Source organism: Rhinolophus sinicus, chromosome 1 (genome assembly GCF_057876585.1).
Source record: "Rhinolophus sinicus isolate RSI-liver-muscle chromosome 1, RSI-T2T, whole genome shotgun sequence".
NCBI lineage: Eukaryota > Metazoa > Chordata > Mammalia > Chiroptera > Rhinolophidae > Rhinolophus > Rhinolophus sinicus.
Window position 1 is genome coordinate 37,633,581 of NC_142501.1, and position 20,384 is coordinate 37,653,964.

Below are 20,384 nucleotides of genomic sequence, written 5' to 3' on the forward strand. Positions count from 1 at the left end.
AAGCCATATAGTAAAGTTGTTAAGATGAAGATTTTGATTTTAATTAAGAATGGGATTTGTAGGACAATTAGTGAGATGTAATATTCTTTGCAAGAAACAGTGCCCTTATTGGAAATACCATCTAAAACGAAATGGGGGCATTTGGAGCTGCACAGAGACTTATTTCTATGGGTTTGTACAGTTAATGAGAAGGAAAAATACAAGGAAAATGTAGAAACCTCACCTGAAATGCAGGAGTACAAATGCTGTTTGCCTTCCCGCCCCCCGCCCCCTTAATTTTCTTTTTTACTTTTTAACTCATAGATACCTATGCTGTTGAGATTTCAATCAGGTAATCCTCTTATCATTAATACACCTTATAAGTTATTTTATTCACAGTTATTCTAAACGATTGGTATTAGAATACCTCATCTTATTTGATGGTTTTTACAAAGATATAGTAATATATTTAATAATAATGGCAACAAACTTTCCAGTTATTTTGGATATGCTCAGCTGCCTTGACATTAAAAAGAGGGATTTTTCTCAATTATAGAACAGAATTTGCATAATTGATAAAATTTGGAATGAACATTTCCTTTATAGTATATACATTTTCATGTGTTACAAAAACTAAAAATGCATTTCTTAATCAAATGCCTGATAATTTCTCAATTTATTTTATGACACAATTTTCATTTTTCTTTTCTATACACTAAAGATGAAACACTACAAAGTGAATTTAGGAACCTCTTTCCTAAAGCAGATAGAAAAACATTAGTAGTGACTATGTCATCAGATACTGTGCTGTGAATTATAAAGACCAAATATACATATATATATATATATATATATATATAATCACATGTGGTTTAGAGCACGTATTGAGCACCAACATTCTGCAACATTTATTCTACAGTATTTATTAAGCACACGCTACCTGCCAGGCATTGTACTAAGCAACTGTACAGTACAATATCATCGAAGGTAACAATGCATTTAGAATCTGCTGGAAAAGATATAAAACTAAACCAGAGTAATCACTCACATTTTGTGAAGGGCTGTAGACACACAAACAGGTTTAAAATTTCTTTCATATTACAAGTCAAAAGTGCAAATATCCCAAAACCATGGCAGGCAGGCTAAGTGCAATTTATAGCAGGTAGTGAGTACCCATCTGAAAAGCATCATGGTAAGTGCATTACGGTTCAGAGGCAGAAACATAGAGTTTACCTTGGGGAAGGGGTAGAGGAGGACCAAGAAAGAAAAAAAAAAAAAGGACACAAAAGGAAACAGAAACATGTGGATCATAACAAGGAATATTTTGTGGCCCATTATGTCTCTAATGAGGCTATTTATATGAGATTGGGGCAAGAAAGGTCTGGAAATCTACCCTGGGGCCACAGTGTATTCAGTCGTCCTGGAGTGCTCTCCTTCAGCACAGCTGATGGGTGGAGGAAGCCATGGAGAGCCAGGAAAGGAATTCCAAGGCTTCTTTAGGATCTCAACTGAGAAGGGATGCGCGTACATTGTTCCAGATATGCCAAAGGAAAGGAGGGGGCATATTAAAGAGAGAAAAAAAAATGTGTGCTCGGGAAGCCAGCCATGGTTGCTGAGAAGGGGAAGGGAGTCGATGTGATCTCAGAGATTTTACACCAGGTTATCCATATCTATAGGATTGAACTATATGCAATTGTCAACCTAATACATCCAAGCAATATTTAAATGTTTGACAGAGAGAGAAGAGAGGTCCAAGGAGAAAAACGTGGTGTGTGTTTAGACTCAGGTATCAGAAGGGTGAGCTAGAATCAGCAAAATGGTTACATGCAAGTCCCCCATAGAGATAGGATTCACACTTAATTTCCTTAGTAGCCATGAAAGATGGAAGAGTTCCCAATTTTTTTCTCCAGTGTTAGCTTCAAAATACAATAGATTTCATATTTTGTGTATCTCTCCAAGACCTAAGATTCCTGATTCATTATTTTGCTTCTTCATTGTCCTTTAATGAAAACTCCTAGGTGACAGTTTTTAAAATGAAATTTCAATTACAAAAAATATTCTTCTATATGTTTGACTTCAGAATCTATTATGTCAGAAAGAAATATTGAAAATAAAATATGAATATGGTACTTTGCCAATTGAAACATCCATCCATCCTAGCAGTTACAATAAATGCGTAGTTATTATCAATTATCATCATTAATTTCAAAAATAGTTCTCATGCAATTTCTAATCATGTTCTACCTCCTGTTTTATTCTAGAACTCCAGTAGAAATTCAAAAGGTATATATTGTCCTTTAGTAGCTGTGCATTACAGATAGCCCTATTGCATCACTATGCATGTTACTTTATTATAAATGCTAAATTTTAACTATGGATATCTTTCTCCTAATTGATCAGCTTTTATGTAATATCAGTAGTATCAACTGGAGCTTAAATATAATCACTTGGCTATCTGCCTTATTCACTATCCCACTACCTTGTGGAAGAAGTATTATTAACATTATACTTTCATAATGATTATGTGATATAGAGGCTCACTGCAAAATCCCCAAAGAACACCTGAAATGGGAGCGTGTGTGTTCTTATTCAGCATAATAATAAAGACAGCTGTCTGACGTGGTATCTTTGTTCGAAATAAAAGGATACCTTCTTCTGACTGACCTTGCCCAACAAGCAAGAGCATGGTCAGCAAAAGGTACAAGAGGGAATTTCAGCCCCATTCAGTCCCTGTTCGTCTTCTCGCCTCGGTACCTCTGGGACATGTAGAAACTACACAATTGAGTGAGGGGCTCTGGCTTACTGCATGCCAGGATCCCTGTTCTACGCCTTCTGTATAACACTAACACTGTTAATTCTCAGTGTTATGTTCTATGAATTGTATTAGGCACAATTATTGTGTCCATTTTGCAGAGGTAAACTAACTTGCCTAAGGTTACAACTAGTCAGTGGAAGCTTCAAAGTTGTCCGAGAGGTATTCTGACCTCAGAGCCCCCATTCTTAGTCACAATAAATTATCACAATTTTTATTCTCATGTATGATTATGTTAAACCAAGACTTTTCACACTTTTAAATAATTATATTTGGTTGATTATTTGGCTATAATATACATGTGTGTTAATGGTCATGGGCTGAATAAGTCCCAAATACACACTATAATCTATTGTTGCCTTATGCAAATACTTCCTAAGAAATAAGAGGGAGATGTACATAGAAAGATATTTCACTAATAGTTTCAAACCTGTCATGTTTTAAAGAACACATTCTTCAGTTTGGAAGAAAAAAACAAAACAAACACAAAACAAACAAAAAGACCCTTGTCATTGAGAGAAAAGAAAAACTATTAATTTTAAAATGGGTAATGAAATTAAGTCCATATTTCCCTTCCTCTGACACCCTCTTCACAATAAAAGCTTAGAACTTAAATTAGTGAAGAAATTTACTTAAATTAGTAAATTACTTATATTAGTAAAAAAAATTCCCCAAATTAATATAAACAATGTGAGTTGTCCACACAGACAAGCAAGCACATATTCAAAGAAAAAGCATTTAAATAACACTAAAAATATTTTACATAGTAGTAAAATACTTCTTAAAGTATTTCTCAACTCAAACTAGTTTTGCCAAATCAAAAGTTTACTCTTGAGTAGTTAAGAAATGATTTCAAAACCGTTTTACCTATTATGCTTTGTTTCTAATGGAAGCATTGGCGAACACAATTTAGCGGTTAAGGTATAGAAAATACTGCACAGTTATTTTTTTTTTTTTTTTCATTCTCAAAATAAACCTTTAGTTAAGAAATTCCTGGTTGGAAAGAATTTAAAACCTCTGAACTATTGGGTAAAATCAGTATATATTGCAGGCTACATTGACTCTTAGAATGTGTTTCCCTGAAGAAATGATTCAAAAAACAACTGGGGCTGCAGTGCTAAATTCCTATAGAAATTGTTGAAATGCCACAAGAATAGAAAACCAATTTGCTTGTTTTTAAAGCAATCTTAAACTTACGCATTTTGGCTTATGGTATTTAGCAAAAGAGAAGAAATAGAAGAGGAGGAGGAAGGGAGGAGGAGGAAGAGCAAATCGCCTTAGGAAAACGAGTTTCAAAATATATTAGTGGAGTTACTGGGAAGGAGAAAATTTCAGATACGATTTCCCAGGTATTGACGTTTCAACCTCTAAATCAAACTTTAAAAATAATGTTATTTCATTTCTAGTGACTATAGTTCTCTCTGTGGAATCTGAGTGGCCTGATGGGCCCAAGAGAGTCATAACATTCAGGAACAGAGTTATGCTTTTTTCCCCTTTCTTTAAATTAGGCAGTAGATACAAATCCACTAAGGTTGGTGAGATTTTCCAAACTCAGTGAACACTTAACTGTAAAATACAAAAATACAGTCAAATATTCAAGGTTTAGAATGTTATGTTAATTCATTCAATGAATCTTCATTTTTGTTACAGGGATATTTCAAGAATATTTCTGAAAGTACCAAAGACGGTTCCAAGATCATTAAACAAAAATGACATATAAATATCATATTTTCACAAAATTTAGAGTGACCTGTTTTCTTGATTATTTAAATATACATTTAATTAACTTAGTACCAAAGGCTTCTGCCTATGTTTCTACATGTTGGATACTGCCCAGGCAGCTATACTACAATACTACAACCACAAATTGAAAAGAACTATCAAGTATGTGTTCTTGTTCTCTCTCTCTCTCTCTCTCTCTCTCTCTCTCTCTCTCTCCCCCCCCTCTCTCTTTCTCTCATACACACACACATACACATACATATCGATACATATATAATTTCAGAAATGTTTATATAATCAATACTAATAATTGAGCATAATCATTGTTCCACAAATTACTAAAAATTTAATCATAATTTATGAGTAACGTGTTGATAAGATGAGAGACTATATGAATGAATTTTCAAGGAGAGGTGTTATGCTTTAATTTCAATAAAACTAATTGGGTGCTTTGCCCACAAGTATGCAGCAGATTTTCTTGGTTATCAGAATGCTAAAGTCTATGTGGGGTAGATGAATTTATTTTTATCTTTGATAAAATCATTTAAATGGCCTATGATATGCTTTTCATTTCAGCTGAGAGCCAATTCTCTGAAAAGGAGTTATGAATGTGGCGTACTAGGGATCAATGAACTTTAAGTTAAGGTGCAACCCTCAATTATAAATCCTGAGATAATTTAATTTACTACTGGAGATAATGTGTTTAGAATATGTGGTGGAAATCACATTTCTCTTTTCTAGGGGATAATTCCTAAATATTTTTTTCCCATGGTAAATTTCCCTTTTAAAATACTGAAGGTAGTATTTAAAAATAAACTGCTCTAAATATTCAGAGCCTCTATTTATTCAAAAAACAGGCAAAGCTAAAAGCATCTCCTGTTTCCCTCCTCTACTAATAGAGCCAATGGGGTCGCAATCTGATGAAGAAGAGACAGGGCTCTTTAGTCCTCACCATCTCCGAACCAGTGATTCTCTACCAATATGGGACAAAAAAATAGGAGGAGGCACTTACATTCCCCAGGACAGCTGTGAGCAATGGGTAGGAATATCTGCCCTTGTATTTTAGAAATACTGAAAGTCTAGATATCCCTTTCCATAAAGCTCACCTTTTTTACAAACAAAAATCAAGGATACATCAACACACGACTTCTGAATCAGAAACATACTGATCTTATCTATTTTCAACATCAGTCTAATGGTGAATATAGATTTTAGGGGAAAAGGGGCTCATTTTGAAGATGGGCTTTCCCCTATTCCCTGTAATTATGTGCTCTGAATAAGTGGTCTTAGCAACTGTCTGTTGTCATTTATATAATGTAGTACTTTTTTTTTTTCATTTAAGAACAGTACAGTACCAAAATTTCTGCTACTAAAAGTGGCCTTAGTGAGGTATGTGTAGACAGTGAATTACCAAACATTTCCACACGTACTTGCAGAGTCAGGAAAAGATAATAAAATACCATTTGGTGAACCGGGGAGGCACCAAGAGGAAACACATATAGATTTGATTACTTAAATGTAAGTGAATAATCTCACAATCTAATATCAATAAAGATGTTTTGAGTGACTTATTAAACACTAGAGGCTAAGTTTAGTCTTCCTGCTATCTACCCACCCTCTAATCACTACTATTTTAGATGATTTGGTGTTTCCACTTGAATATGGCTATAGATTCTTATATTAACAATACATCGTCTTATCCCCTAAAATAAGTCATTTGCAAACTTTTCCATCTTGAGGAACATTATACAATCCTATTGGCAACAGTGGCCCATTATGGCAGTAAATCTTAATTAGGGACATATATTTGAAAGAAGAGTATTTTTAAAAGTGTCTTCCTCATCTAGCCCTCTGAATTGTACCCCACAGAAAGGTTGTATCCTATGATGGAGAATACTTGACTATTTACTTAAGAATGGAACAAAATGTTTAATAATCTGTTTTTATACTTGACATGCCTATAATAAAATTGCTGGTGACTCGTTAAAGAGTATTTAGATAATACCAGTTATATACCCCTAGTTGCAAATAAAAAATATTGGTATTCATCCAAAAGTTAGCAATATATCTGCATAAAAATATCTATACATTTTCAGAGGGTAAATATGATAGTGAAGAGGGAAAATTAAAGAAATATAATTTCTAGCTAATCGATAATTCCTTATATTCGTCCTTACTCCTAACAAATTCCTCCATATATAGGAGAAAGCAGATTTTTCTGCTTCACCTTAAAAAGCAAAAAAAAGGATTGCTATTCCCTTCCCCCAGTTTGTACATACAGTCACTAAAATCCATCTGTATTCCAGTTGTCATTATAAATAATAGCTGCCAGATCTAGTCCCATAAATTGATATATTGCAAAAGCTGGCATGAATATTTTAATGTTCTGCCATTCTAAGAAATAAGCTGTAGGTTTTGTATTTATATATGAATATTAGGACTTCATATATGACTATACATACATATTCCTTTATATACTCATGTACAGAAAAAAATAACAAAATAGAAATTTTAATTTTTGTTAAATTTTTAATGTATATACTACAGAACTATATTGTCATCTTTGATAAATGTGGGAAATCGAGGCACAGAAGTACCCTCTAGGTGAGAACCAAACAGCATATGACAAAGAGCAGAAAAGACTGGTAAAATGCCCATGCCTTATGTGCTTTCCTCTCTGATCTAAACACCAGATTGCCATAGAGATTCCTATAAGGAATTCTTTAAGATATAACTTAATAGTTATAAAGTACAGGAAAGGTGGATTCTGAATGTGGGAATTCTAAGCTACTGTATTTCCTTCTTTATTTCTAGAAGATTAGTTGGCCCTCCACAAGTGTTTTGTATAATGGAAGAGTTATAAGTTAGTTCTAATGGCTTTTTGCAGTTATTACACCATCTCTATTATATAGGAAATGGAAAGCATATAGGAGTATTTTCTTTCAATAAAAGGAATTCATACATAAGACCAGGTGGAACAACTTAGAGATAATGAATCAGTGTACCCAAAATAGATGCTTTGACTAAATATTTTAGATAATTAACAGGTCATACTATTTGATTTAAAAATAACTTGAACTGCCTAGAAATGATTACTCATGCTTTAAAAAATGTATTTTTATTAATATTAAAATATTACCACTACTTTTTATTAACTTAGACCTTGATTTTAAAGGAAACAGCAAATCTATAGTTTACAAATGCCCTTTCCAAATTCTTAACTTCAAACTCAGAGAAAGCAATCATTTACCTCATTTTGGAATGATAGTTGGCTAGTAAAAGGGAAGTGTAAACTCACATTCACTTACATTTCTACGTGACCATGAAGAACACTGCTGGAGTTATAAAATATTCTTTCTTACTATTTGGCCAAAGACCAATTACTGAATCACCCCAAGAGCCCAAAGCTAAATAGATGGATGGATGGATAGATAGATAGATAGATAGATAGATAGATAGATAGATAATGCCAGTAGGTGAGACAATGAAATTATATTAGTATAACCCTCTGTAAAGAAAATACAAAAAATAAAATGACTGTTTAGTCAAGGATACTCCTCAATGAAAAAATATGTCAAAATATTTAACACAAATTTGGATAAGGGGATCAAATATATGGTAATGGAAGGAGAACTGACTGGATTGTGAACACATAATGCAATATATAGATGATGTATTATAGAATTGTACACTTGAAACCTATGTACTTTTGTTGACCATTGTCACCCCAATAAATTTTAATAAAAAATATCCAAAATACACACTTATTTTACTATAAAAGTTTCATTATTTTTGTTAACAATTTAATTTTACCAATATAATACATACATATTATACACAATATAACACCAACGTAAGTAAGGTCTGTGCCATAAGCACTTTCGGGGTAATTGGCGGTATGCTATAGGCATCCAATCTGAAAGCAAATCGTGAGATAGTGGAGGAACGACATTTAGTGACAGAATAAGTTACATAACACAGAAACATCTGAACTAGAGCTGTGAGCGCTCTGGAGGATTTGAGAGGAATGCTGCAGAACACCTGACAAACAAGACTGCTTTTTGTTTTTCAAGCCTACAAGTTGACAGAGAACTGTCGACACCTTATGGAAAAACCTATAAAATCTTCCAGTGAGCAAGAGTTCTGCTGCTATATTTTCTTTACTTTCTCTCTTTTAATTGTCATTGAGAACAATTTTTGAAGAACAAAGTTTGGTTCTTTGTTCACCAATTTGAAAAACAAACTTACTCTGTGATGTTACCTGGCAAGACATCACAATATTTCTGAAATACTTGATTTTTCAGAGGAAGACACAGTAGGTATTGATGTTTTTAAATATCACAGGTCTTATTTTTAAGCTGTCTTATTAAGTGTTTTACACAATAAATACATAGAATCTGAATGAAATATAATTCTACACCATTACAAAATTATGACATATTGTCCTCACGCACTGTATCAATGATGTTTTACTGGTTAAAGCTTATGGCAAAATTTGAAATTTGAGAAGTTTCTAAAAGTGTAAAACAGAAATCAGATATTCAGAAAAAAAGAGGAATAACGTGAAATAGGGATACTATTTTGTAATAAATTTTAATACAACAGTCCCATAATGGGATGAGACAGAAGCAAATGACAGAAATGACTTACTGGGATATAGGAAATCCATGCTAAGATTGAAAATAAAATATTTTTCTTTAAAAGGATGCAATCATTCAAGCAGTGATATATGAAACTCAGTTCAGTGGGGATTTTTGGAGCCATCTAAGTCATTTCTTTTTTCTAACTCTTCTTTTATTTCCACCTACCCTCTCCTTTTTCATCTACTGAAATTCTACTCATCCATTTAATGCCAGCTCCTCCATGATGGCTTACCTGAAATGTGCAATCAGACTATTAACTCTTTCCAAGATGTTGCTTGTTTAATCCAGCCTCTGTCTGGATGCTTTCAGGGATGGTGTTTACTGTTTGTCAGAGAACTGCATTTTGTAACTATTTTACATCTTAGAAAATTATTTCTCACAATGAGCCAATTTGAACTCCGTATAATTTTTACATACATTCAATAAACATTTAGAGATTGAAACCTACATAGGATTAAAATAAGTATGAGCTATAAATGTGAATAATGTATAGTCTCTGGTCTGGATTTAAATTCTGGATCTAGGAAAGTTTCTTTTCCCAATGATATAATATGTGCTCATTAGAGATATTGAAAATTTCAGAAAACATAAAGAAGAAAACAGTGATAAAGAAATAAAAGGCATCTGAATTGAGAATGAATAAGTCAAATTGTCACTATTTGCAGATAACATGATGCTATATATAGAAAACCCTACAGACTCCACCAAAAAGCTATTAGAAACAATAAACGAAATAGCTACAAAATCAACATACAAAAATCCATTGCATTCCTATGCAATGAAATCTCAGAAAAAGAAATAAAAACAACAATTCCTTTTACAATTTCAACAAAAATAATAAAATACCTAGGACTAAACTTAACCAAGGATGTGAAGGACCTATAGACTGATAACGCTGACATTTTTAAAAGAAATTGAAGATGACACAAACAAATGGAATGGCATTCCGTGTTCATGGATTGGAAGAATCAACATAGTTAAAATGGCCATCTTACCCAAAGCAATATATAGATTTAGTGCAATACCTATCAAAATTCCAATGGCATTTTTTAAAGGAAATATAACAAAAAATCATCAGATTTGTAGGGAACCACAAAAGACCCCGAATAGTCAAAGCAATCCTAAGAAAAAAGAACAATACTGGAGGTATCACACTCCCTGACTTCAGCTTGTACTATAGAGCAACAATAATCAAAACTGCATAGTATTGGCAGAAAAACAGACACACAGACCAATGGAATATAATTAAAAACCTAGAAATAAAACCACATAAATATGGATAGATAATTTTCAACAAAGGAACCAAAAACATACAATGAAGAAAACACAGCCTCTTCAATAAATGGTGCTGGGAGAATTGGAAAGCCACATGCAAAAGAATGAAATTAGACTGCTATCTGTCACCATGTACCAAAATTAACTCAAAACAGATCAAAGGCCTAAACATAAGACCTGAAACAATAAACTGCACAGAAGAAAACAGGTACTAAACTTATGGACCTTAGATTCAAAGAGGATTTTATGAATTTGACCTCAAAGGCAAGGAAAGTAAAAGCTAAAGTAAATGAATGGGACTGTATTAAACCAAAAGCTTCTGCACAGCAAAAGAACCCATCAACAAAATAAAAGGCAACCAACCAAATGGGAGAAGATATTTGCAAACAATGTCTCCGATAAGGGGCTAATATCCAAATACAGAGGGTGCCAAAAAAACATATACACATATTAAGAAAGGAAAAAAAAAACTATTAAAATTGCAATACTCAATATATACTGATAACAAAAGACGAATACAAGTCACGTTTAACTTCTGCAATGACAAGACATCCTCAAAGTGGTTACCATCAACGTCCATACACGTCTGATTACGACAAATTACCGCTTGAGCAACGTTGATCAAAGTGTCCACTTGTATACATTTTTTGGCATCTCTGTTACATAAAGAACTCGTACAACTAAACAACAACAACAACAACAAAATCCAGTTAAAATATGGGTATGGGACCTGAATAGACATTTCTCCAATCAGGACATACAGATGGCCAACAGACATATGAAAAGATGCTCAACATCACTAATCATCAGAGAAATGCAAATAAAAACCAAAATGAGATATCACCTCACACAGGTTAGAATGACTATCATCAGCAAGACAAAAAATAACAAGTATTGGAGAGGCTATGGAGAAAAAGGAACCCTCATACACTGTTGGTAGGAATGTAGATTGGTGCAGCCACTATGGAAGGCAGTGTGAAGGTTCCTCAAAAAATTAAGAATAGAATTACCATATGATGCAGCAATCCCTCTCCTGGGTATATACCCAAAAAATCTGAAAACATTTATCCGTAAAGACATATGTGCCCCGATGTTCATTGCAGCTTTATTTACAGTGGCCAAGATATGGAAACAACCAAAGTGTCCTTCAATAGATGATTAGATAAAGAAGTTGTGGTATATATATACACAATGGAATACTACCTGCTGTAAAAAAAAGACGAAATAGTGCTATTTGTGACAACATGGATGAGTCTTGAGATAATTATGCTAAGTGAAACAAGTCACACAGAAAAAGTCAAGAACCATTATGATTTCACTGATATGTGGGATACAAAACTGAAAGCAACAAAGTAACAAGACAAACAAATAAAAAAACTAAAACTCATAGACATAGACAATAGTTTAGTGGTTACCAGAGGGTAATGCGGGAGAGGGGTGGTAGATGGGGGTAAACGGGGTCAAATATATGGTGATGGAAGGAGAACTGACTCTGGGTGGTAAACACAATGTGATATAGAGATGATGTATTACAGAATTGTACAACTGAAACTTATGTAATTTTACTAACCATTGTCACCCCAATAATTTTTAATTAAAAAACAAACAAAACAGTGATGACTCATACCTCAGCTACCAAATATATTGTAACTATTAAGGTTTTGGCATATCTCTTTCTGGTCTTCTCCTTCCACTCTGTGCCCCACCCACCCCAACATCTTTTATAACAGTTAGAAGCTAAACTGGTTACTACTTAGCTGGTTACTGTAACATACTTTCAACCAGAGAATGTCAATTCCAAAAAAGCGAAGCCCATTTGACCTCAAGGGAATGAGTTTGCATCCTACCCCTACTCATGAGGAAAGTTCTATGATATAGAAAAGTGGATGCGCTGAATTTCTCTGATTCAGTCTTCACTCTGCTATTCTGGGTAACAGTTTATCACAAAAGAAGGACTTCCTTATGTTCCAGGCCTGAGCCAAATGCTGGTGAGTTTTGTTTGTTTGTTTTCAATTACCTTATTGGGTTTACTTTAAAGGCCCACCAAGGGGAACTCTCTCCCCACAAACAGGGCCTCTACATTATTGTGGGAAGCAGAAAGTTATATTTTCTATTCAGTCTTGGAAAGTGATGACATCTGTCCTAACCTTGAGAGGCTGAACCACAGGGCAGCCCCCGAAGTAGGCTGCTTCACCAGTGAACAACACTCCCCTAGAGAGGATCAGGCTCAAGATGCCCACAGACTCTTCTGGAAGAAACTGGTTAGACCTAAGGACCCTGGGTACTAAAATAGGGGTAAAGCCATTCTACTAAAAGCTGCATCTTAAGTTAAGGAGCATCATCCAAGTAATTGATATAAAAGTTTCGTAGACCAAGTACAGACACCTGTGTAAAGACACCTGTATTAGATTGCAAAAATGTCCACATAGTCTTCCCATACTGGTATGAATACCTTTTCACAATGTAACTGTACAGCTCTCCCCATGAAGAGGTGGAGTCTACTTCCCCACTCCTACCTCTGGGCTTGGCCATGTGACTTGCTTTGGACCACTGAACATTAGCAGTGATCTAAGAAAGTACTCGTGCTTTGGGAACGTGCACTCTTTCAGTGTTTTTTTAGAACCCAGAGTTGCCGTGAGAAGTCTGGGCTGATCTACTAGAAGATGTAAGATCACATGGTGAGAGGCCTCAGCCATCCAGACTCAGCCATCCCACCCAACCCACGATATCAAGACCTAAATAAAACTTTGGCTGTTTTAAGCCACTACGTTTTGGGGTGGTTTTCTAATCAACACCTTACCCCTATCCATTACTCAATACTCTGTGGTTAGGACAATCTAACCACTTAAAATGTCATTAAATTGTGTATTCCATGATCAACACCTTCAAAGCAATCTTTCTCCATTTTGTCTAAAAAGAATTCATTATATCAAAATACATGTTTTCATGTTTATCTACATTGATACTTATTATCCTCGTTCATTGATTTTAGCTGTTGTATAAATAAATCCTATAATTTATTTTTTGTCTGTTGAATTTTTTTCCAATTGAATATTGCCAAATTGCTCTCCAACATGACTGTACCAATTTCTACTGCCACTAACATTTTAAGACAGCTCCCTCTGCTCTTTACCCTCACCAACATTCATTTTTGGCAATCGGATGGGTATGAAATAGTACATTATTTTATTTTGAATTCCCATCCTAACTAGTGAAGTTGTAGATCATTTCATTGAACGTATATGTTTCTTTTTCTGTAAAATGCCTGCTTATTCCCTTTCCCTTTTTTACTATTAGGTTGTTTGTCTTTTTCCTACTGCTAAAGTTCTAAATGCTTATCCTTTGGTGGCTATATAGGTTTTCCAATATCTCTCTTTTGTCAGTGGCTTATTTTTCTTTTTTTCTCGGTCCCTTCTAATGTATGCAGAATGCAATTTTAATGAGGCCAAATTTACTGATCTTTTCCCTTATGAAATCCTTCCTTAACCTGAGGTCATAAAAATACTCCTATTTCTGACTGTAGAATTTTTCAAGTTTTGCTTTTTACTTTCAGATTTTTAAGCCACCTGGAATTTATTTTGTCACCAGGATCTAATTATACTTTTTTTCCATATGGATAACCAATTGTCCTAGCATCATGTACTGAAGAGTTCATACTTTCCCTACTGATTCTTAATGCCACCACTGTCAAGTATCTTGCTTTCATATGTGAATTTAACTGTTTCGGGGCTGTCAATTCTTCCCCTCTCTGGTCTATATGATGGAATTAATGCCAATTCCATACTGTCTAAAATCTTCGGCTTTATAATAAGTAATGAGATTTTAGAGAACTCATCCCCAAACCTGGACTATAAAATTATCTTGGCTATTTCTTCCTTTCTTTTGTTTCCCCACGTAAATCATCTATCTATAAGAATAGCCTTCCTTCTGGGAATGACTGGTGATAGTTTTGAATGTAAAGGCTATGCATTACAAATATTCCTGTAATTCTTCATTATTTTCAGCCTCAACAACAACAACACACCAACTACACACACACACACCTCAGAAAGAGAGAGAGAGAGAGAGAGAGAGAGAGAGGAGGCTCTACCTTTAAATTACAGGACTTATTAACAGGACAAGGTTTTGAAAAATGGCCACAGTGCTTACAAATATGGATTAGAATGCTACCACAGCCGCGGTAAACTAAATGTTCTCCCTGGATTTCAGAAGGAATCTAAAAATGTGACAATGAAATAAAACTTTCCTTTAGTAAGGCAACTTTTCTTCCCAGAAATGAATATTATTTCTTTGTCTTGAACTCTCAGCTTTTACTTTCTCCATTCTCTGTTTACATCTCTCTCCCCGAAGAGGCAGGTTTGTCCAGCTCCTGAGCTCACACTGATCACGAGTAGTAGTAACCAGGAGCCATGTCCCCACCAGAAGGAAAGGTCTGGAATTAGCTATGTGTTCATACGCTGAGATTCATGTTAGCCCTGCATATCTATGTACCCTCCCCCTACTACAGTTTGCTCATTCACTGAGTTTCAACATGGTTTATGCTTAACCAAAAGGCTATTTGTTAGTCCTGGAATCACTTCTGAGCCTAGATAGCTTACCTGAGACTCTGATGATTCTATAATTCTGGTCTGCTACATCTCTACCACATCAAAACCTGATACCAAGAAACTCCCAACCTCTAGCTAAGGTGTTGTTCCAAATGGACTTAATTCTCCACCATTGTAACCTGACAGACAGTCTCATTTCAATCATTCCCTTTGCTGAAATAAGCCACCTACCAGTTTTGTGGATTTTTAAAATATCCAAGCTGTATGTGATTAACCCCAAGATTGATGAGTTGAAGTTTTTATTATTGGTCATGTCCTTTGTAGTTTTTTGTAGGTCAGGGTCCCTGCGGAAGCAGATCCTGAGATGAAAAAAATTGCAAGTAGGAAGATTTATTTGGTATATTCTTGGGACCAACAACCTGGGAGGAGACAGGATTGGGCAGAGAGAAGAGCTAAACTGTAATGCAATCCAGGCAAAAACCTCAGAAGATCCTTCAGGACTCTTTGGTGGTCATTTAGAGTGGTCCTGACTTGGGATAAAGGAGCTGAAACTTCATCAACCAATCAATGGATGCAGGGTACCCACAGGAAGAGAGCGGGACACGAGGCAAAGTAGCTCTCTTTAGATGAGAGCAACTCGGCTGCGCATTACCTGCTGCCACCAATTCCAGCAATGGGGGAATGAGTGCTTCTGTTATGAAGAGGGGACCAGGGTGACATCACATGGCATCTAGTAAAGTAACTACATCTCAGGAGGAGCCACTCTTCTACCTGTTGGCTTGCTAACGAGGTACTAGGTTCACTCATGGATGCAAATGCACTGGCTATGACATTAAGTAGGAAAAGGCTTTCCCCTCCCTACACACCTCCTTAATCAATAAATAGTGCTAACTGGACAATCCCCGATTTATTAATTAGCTGTAAGATGAGGTTAAGTCTCACTTCTTATCTGTATCTTTGTTTGGTCATGTGTAACATGAAAAACTTGGATGCGATGAGCTCTAAAGACACATTGCAACACCACTGTTCTATGATGATAATCATATTATGTCAGATTCAGTGGAATGCAGATGCACAGATGCTGCTCCTGCATTAAGAATCTGATACTGAATAGTAGTCCTCTTTTAAAATACTTCTCTTACGTTAGTTGTTGTCCCCATTTCCTGCATTTACAATTTCTACCTTTTTGGTGAATTGTGGGTATTAGAATATTAGTACATTTTGGTATTTTCCACCTTAAAACAAATAAAACTTCCCTTGAACTCCATATCTCCCACTACTATCCCTTTTCTAGCCTCTGTATTCACAGCTAAAATTGTTTATTAGCATTTCTAAAGTCACATGCTCCACTTCCAAACCAACCAACTCATCCTGAAATCCACTCATTCCAATCTGCTTCCATTCCCCACCAATGCCCTGAAATGGTCCTTCTCAAAGTGAAATATTACCACATTTTTCCAGAGTCAGCAACATTGGCACAGTTGACTCTTTCCTTCTGTCACTGTCTCTTTTCCTGGCTTTCTCCTATGTCACTGGCTGCTTCTTTCTTGATCTCATCCCATTGCTCTGTGTATAAAAGTTGAGTACCTCAATCTAGGTTTTGGGATCTCTTTACGCTCTCCTTAGCTGATCTCATCAAAGGCAATGGCATTAGATGCCATTTTTATGTGCTGATGACAAACAAATATATATTTCAAACCCAGAACTTTCCTCTGAAGTTATGCACACTTTTGCATTACTAACCCATTTGTCATCTCTACTTCGTAGGCTTAACACACTAATAAATCCTAACAGAACTCCCAGAACTCTTGATTTTCTCAAATCTGGACTTGCCTAGCTTCCCCATTTCACTAAACATCATCTGCATTTACCCAGGGCTCAGTCCAAAAATAAGGAGTCATTATTGATCTCTTTCTTTCTCTTATCATTTATCCTGTTCATTAGCAAGTCATGTCAGTTTAACTTCCACAATATGCATTAATCCCCACATTTCCTTTCACTCTGCAATCACCATTGTAGTCCACAATTTATCAATTATATTGCAAAAACCTCCTAATGAATCCCTCCATTTCTAATCTTGCACCTCTTCAAACCCCTCTCCACAGAGAGGACAGTGATCTTTTTTGTTAAAGAATCAATAAGCTTAAGTCACTCACCTTTTTAAAATCCTTCAATAGTGTCCATTGCTTTCAGAATGAAAACTAAGGTTCAAACCACTGCCAAATAGGCCCTTCCTTGATCTGGTTCTTGCCTAGCTCTCCAATTATATCTTTTAAAATTATCATACTCCCTGTTATACGCTAAACACACCAGTTTCCTTTCTGCTTCTTGAACTTGGCAATACTTTGCTCACCTCCAAGATTTCTCACTTGCTCAGAAAATCTTCCATTGCAATTCCTATGACTGACCCAGTCTCATCTTTCAGCTTAAAGCTCAAAGGAAACCTTCCCATAGAAACACTCTTTAAGGGTGTGCACTCCGATTATTTCCTTCGTAACTAACACTCATTTCAATCTATCATTACCTTTTTTAACTTAATAATTGTCTACTTCTCCCAGTAGAACACAGCCATCACAACAGCAGGATCTCATCTGACATGTGTTTTGCTTTGTCCACAGTTCCTGACATATGGTAGGTGCTGTATGTAATAATTAGTAATTATTGGATAAATGAGCGATTGGAATAATATACATCATCTCCTTGGTAAGAGAGATAAAACAAATACCATTATTCAAAATCTCTATTTCCTCTGCAGGGTAGAAAATGGCCAAAGGTTATTTCCAGTTTTCTTCCCTTTTGCTATACTATGTTTCTCACCTTCCTTTAGAACAAATTTGTATGATATTCAGGGAATGCAAGTTACTTTTAGCATCAACATAAAAGAAATATAATGTGGAGCATAGACTCATGTCGAAGTAATCACAAAGTTCTTTTTTAAAAGGATGTATAAAAAAATGGATTATCCAATATTTTAAATCATTGACATACTGTGTTTCCCCAAAATAAGACCTAGCTGGATCATCAGCTCTAATGCGTCTTTTGTAGCAAAAATTAACATAAGACCCAGTCTTATTTTACTATAATATAAGACCGGGTATAACATAACATAACATAACATAACATAACATAACATAACATAACATAACATAACATAACATAACATAACATAACATAACATAACATAACATAACATAACATAACACTGGGTCTTATATTAATTTTTGCTCCAAAAGACACATTAGAGCTGATGGTCCGGCTAGGTCTTATTTTGGGGGAAATGGTACCATTATCTTCCATTCAACTGAATTCTCATGAGTTGAGTATAAATCTCTGCAACAGAGGAATTCCACTAGCCATGTCGCTCATTTGGTTCTATTTTCCAAGTACAACCCTGACATTACAAACAACTGGGCTCCAAGTCTCCATTAAATTATCTGTTCTTCTCCTTTACTGAATACGGAATTGTTGTTTTGGCTAGAATTAGTCAGGCACAGTTAGTACAATAACACTCAGTGCCTTCCTGTGTAGCACCTGCTGCATGTTATTTATTTCTTGTTAGCTACATAGTACAACAAATTGTGTCTTTTAACAGCTCATTGAGTAGAGGAGGAGAAAGTGATGGCAGAGGGATTGTTGATAATGTTCAATGATGTCAATATATTTCTTCTCAAATAATCCAGCTAGTAAATTTGCACTAATACCATTTATACCTTTGGAAAATTTCTCTGCCACATAATTTCCAAATAACCTTGAGCAGACAGTAGCATACGTAGAGTAAGTATAGACAATGACCCATGACTTTAACCTATTAGCAAAGGTGATTTTAACTGAACAAATGCAACAGATGGAAATAAACCAATATTCTTTTTCGAAAAGCTTCAAAATGTTAAGATAGTATTCAGATTTTAAATTTCCATACATCATTTAGAATTTTTGGATTTAACAATATGGTTAAACACCACATCACCAAGATAATAAAATCTATACTAAGAACTTTTCCAGGATACTACAATGTCTTTGGAACATCTCTAGAACAAGTTGTATTAAGGTCTCCCAAATCTGTATGCACACATTTGACAATTTCCCATCATATTCACTAATTCAGTTTCACTGATGGGCGAAATTCAACAAACAGTGCTTGAATAAAGTATGGAGACGGCTAGTAATTTTTTCATCTGTGCATTTTGTTTTATTATGTTAGAGACTCTAATTGAACTTTGTTCCAAGCTATTAACCTATGACAGAAGAGTGTGGAGATAAGATTTCACTGACATATAGAACAAAGGAAAAGAAAGGGCGTGAAAATTACAATGACAAGGTTGCCTTAGCAGTTTTGAGGTGGTAGAATGAAATCCCTGACTAATAGGCCTAGCTAACATAGGAAGGGTGAGGATGAGAAGAAGGGAGGACAATCTTGGGTTGAACCCAAGAGGCTTCTCCCAGGATCCATAATAGATACGCACTGTTACTGCAAAGTTCAAATTGCAAAGCAAAGTATGCCTCTAATTGTTTTAAGTTGTACAAGAGGTCTATATACAAAGAATAAATTAAGAAGCATTAAGAGTAAATTGTTGACGTTATCTAAGCTGCTGTATTGTTTGTTTGTTTGAGAAAACACTAAAATCTTTGCTTTACATTTTATAAATTATTTAGTCTTCCTGGTTTTCAGGAGCACAAATATCTTCAATAGTAATTTTCCATCAATATTATCTTAATTCTCACTTGAACTGAAAAGAAAATAGTATAAAAACATTATAATATTTTTTTTTACCTATGGAAGAATTGTACACATAACTTTGTATAACATCGTGTGAACAAGCCAATCTTCTGTACCAAAGTTATGCTCGGATGATTTGAGTAGCATTTCTCAAATACGGGATAAAGCGTATTTGCAAGCTGCAGTAGAGACAGTAGCTTACTGTGGCTCATTAATGTACTCTTATTCCTGAAAAACAATACTAGTGTTTTCCTTCCTAGCCAGCACATGTGTCTTCTGAGGAGAGAAAATTGTTAAGGAAAGTCTTGAAGGTTTAAACCTGGAAGGAATGAAACTATTCAAGTATTGTGTTTCCAGAACAAGTCAAGGGTACAAGAAAGTTTCAAGTCTCTATTTTGCAACCAAATTTTGAATTTATTTGTTTTTTAAATGTTGCAATTTCATGTGCATCCTGACATAAATAGTGGATAAAATTTTACCTGTGTTATTGATTGGCTCATTATGAACATACATGCAGGGAAGTTTATTGAATGCATGTTAATACTGGAATTGAAAAACTAATGTGCTGGGAAACAAAGAAATTAGAAATGATTATCACAATACAATAAAATTATCACGATAAAATTCTATACTGAAATAACTACTGTTAGTTTCAATTACTTATTTATTTCAAGCAGTAAGAAACATTA

The 20,384-nt window shown here is 34.9% G+C and overlaps 1 protein-coding gene across 14 annotated transcripts in view; it reads right to left on the bottom strand.

The window, feature by feature from the left end:
* Nucleotides 1–20,384, bottom strand: part of SOX5 (SRY-box transcription factor 5) — a 946,176-nt gene that overhangs the window by 514,330 nt on the left and 411,462 nt on the right. The gene's annotated exons all lie outside the window — the stretch shown is intronic.